This window comes from Arachis stenosperma, chromosome 10 (assembly GCF_014773155.1).
Source record: "Arachis stenosperma cultivar V10309 chromosome 10, arast.V10309.gnm1.PFL2, whole genome shotgun sequence".
Taxonomy (NCBI): Eukaryota; Viridiplantae; Streptophyta; class Magnoliopsida; order Fabales; family Fabaceae; genus Arachis; species Arachis stenosperma.
In genome coordinates, this window is record NC_080386.1 from 42,597,124 (window position 1) to 42,600,288 (window position 3,165).

At 31.7% G+C, this 3,165-nt stretch overlaps 1 non-coding gene across 1 annotated transcript; it reads right to left on the reverse strand.

The window, feature by feature from the left end:
• Nucleotides 1–2,597: 2,597 nt before the first annotated feature.
• Nucleotides 2,598–2,701, reverse strand: LOC130958519 (small nucleolar RNA R71). The gene has a single exon (XR_009077636.1). It is a non-coding gene; the product is annotated as a small nucleolar RNA R71 (small nucleolar RNA).
• Between the last annotated feature and the right edge of the window lie 464 nt (nt 2,702–3,165).

Genomic DNA, 3,165 nt, shown 5'->3' on the forward strand with positions numbered 1-3,165 from the left:
ACGGTGATGCCCTACATACAGCTTACCATGGAAAGGAGTAAGAAGGATTGGATGAATGTAATAAGAAAGTAGAGATTCGAGAGGAGCACAGCATCTCCATACGCCTATCTGAAATTCCCACTATTGATTTACATAAGTATCTCTATCCTATTTTATTTTCTGTTTATTATTAATTTTCGAACTCATCATAAACCATTTAATCTGCCTAACTGAGATTTACAAGGTGACCATAGCTTGCTTCATACCAACAATCTCTGTGGGATCGACCCTTACTCACGTAAGGTATTTCTTGGATGACCCAGTACACTTGCTGGTTAGGTTGAACGGAGTTGTGGTCACACGTGCCATTACCAGGGATTATTAAGATCCCAATTCATCATACCATGATCTCTTTGGTGTATTTTTGATAGAGCCAATATTTAAATCTCATGCAAATACAAAGAGAATGAATCACAATTTCGTCCACCAAGTTTTTGGCGCCGTTGCCGGGGATTGTTCGAGTATGGACAACTGACGGTTCATCTTGTTGCTCAGATTAGGTAATTTTCTTTTCAAAAATTTTTTTCAAAAATATTTTTCAAAATTTTTCTTTTCTTTTTCGTTTTTCCAAACTTTATTTTCGAAAAAAATTAATAAAAATTCAAAAAAATTAATAAAATCATAAAAAATATATATATATTTTATGTTTCTTGTTTAAGTCTTGAGTCAACTTTTAAGTTTGGTGTCAATTTCATGCGTTAAAAATTTTTCTTGCATATTTTCGAAAATTCCATGCATTCATAGTGTTCTTCATGATCGTCAAGTTGTTCTTGGTAAGTCTTCTTGTTTGATCTTGATGTTTTCTTGCTTTGTGTTGTTTGTTGTTTTTCATATGCATTTTTCGTTTGTTAGAGTCCATGCATTAAAGATTTCTAAGTTTGGTGTCTTGCATGTTTTCTTTGCATCAAAAAATTTTTCAAAAAAATGTTCTTGATGTTCATCATGATCTTCAAAGTGTTCTTGGTGTTCATCTTGACATTCATAGTGTTCTTGCATGCATCATGAGTTTTGATTCATAATTTTTATGTTGTGAGTCATTTTTATGTTTTTCTCTCTCATCATCAAAAATTCAAAAAAATAAAAAAGATATCTTTTCCTTATTTCTCTCCAAATTTTCGAAAATTTGAGTTGACTTAGTCAAAAATTTTCAAAATTAGTTGTTTCTTACAAGTCAAGTCAAATTTTCAATTTTAAAAAAATCTTATCTTTTCAAAATCTTTTTCAAAAATTATATCTTTTTCATTTTTTTTCTCTATTTTTCAAAAATTTCAAAAATCTTTTTCAAAATATTTTCAAAATCTTTTTCTTATCTTTATATCATATTTTCGAAATTACACTAACAATTAATGTGATTAATTCCAAAATTTGAAGTTTGTTACTTTCTTGTTAAGAAAGGTTCAATCTTTAAATTCTAGAATCTTATCTTCTAGTTTCTTGTTAGTTAAGTAATTAATTTTAATTTTAAAAAATTTTTAATCTTTGTCAAAATATCTTTTTCCTAAAAATCTTATCCTTTTATCTTATCTTTTTCAAAATTTTATCTTTTTCAAAATTTTGATTTCAAAATATCTTATCTAACTTCTTATCTTCTTATCTTTTCAATTTTGATTTTAATATCTTTTTCAACTAACTATTTGACTTTTTGTTTGTTTCTTATCTTTTTCAAAACCACCTAACTACTTTTCCCTCTCTAATTTTCGAAAATATCTCATCTCTTTTTCGAAAATTCTTTTTTGTTTTAAATTTTAATTTTAATCTTATCCTATCTCTAATTTTCGAAAATTACTAACTCCTTTTTAAAATTATTTTCAAATTTTCTATCTCTTCTCTCTTATTCTTTTTAATTATTTATTTACTAACACTTATCTTCATCTCTTATCACCTCTCCCATTCTTACTCTTTATACAGACTATTCATTCTTCTTCACTCTTCCCCCCTTTTTCTTCTTCTACTAACATAAAGGAATCTCTATACTGTGACATAGAGGATTCCTCTTCTTTTCTTATTTTCTTCTCTTTCATATGAGCAGGAACAAGGAAAAAGGCACTCTTGTTGAAATTGATCCCGAACCTGAAAGGACTCTGAAGAGGAAACTAAGAGAAGCTAAATTACAACAATCTAAAGGTAACCTTTCAGAAATATTAGAACAAGAGAAGGAGATGGCAGCCGAACCCAACAACAATAATGCAAGGAGAATGCTTGGTGACTTCACAAAACCAACGTCCAAATTTGATGGAAGAAGCATCTCCATTCCTGCCATTGGAGCCAATAATTTTGAGCTTAAACCTCAACTAGTTGCTTTAATGCAACAAAACTGCAAGTTTTATGGACTTCCATCTGAAGATCCTTACCAGTTTTTAGCTGAGTTCTTGCAGATTTGCGAGACTGTTAAGACGAATGGAGTTGATCCTGAAGTCTACAGACTCATGCTTTTCCCTTTTGCTGTAAGAGACAGAGCTAGAATATGGTTGGATTCACAACCTAAGGATAGCCTGGACTCTTGGGATAAGCTGGTCACGGCCTTCTTGGATAAATTCTTTCCTCCTCAAAAGCTGAGCAAGCTTAGAGTGGATGTTCAGACCTTCAAACAAAAAGATGGTGAATCCCTCTATGAAGCTTGGGAAAGATACAAGCAGTTGACCAAAAGGTGTCCATCTGACATGTTTTCAAAATGGACCATATTAGATATATTCTATTATGGTCTATCTGAGTTTTCGAAAATGTCATTGGACCATTCTGCAGGTGGATCTATTCACCTAAAGAAAACACCTGCAGAAGCTCAAGAACTCATTAACATGGTTGCAAATAACCAATTCATGTATACTTCTGAGAGGAATTCTGTGAATAATGGGACACCTCAAAGGAAGGGAGTTCTTGAAATTGATGCTCTGAATACCATATTGGCTCAAAACAAAGTGTTGACTCAGAAAGTCAACATGATCTCTCAAAGTCTGAATGGATGGCAAAATGCATCCAACAGTACTAAAGAGGCAGCTTCTGAAGAAGCTTATGATCCTGTGAACCCTGCAATGGCAGAGGTAAATTACATGGGTAAACCTTATGGAAACACCTATAATTCATCATGGAGAAATCATCCAAATTTCTCATGGAAGGAACAACAAAAGC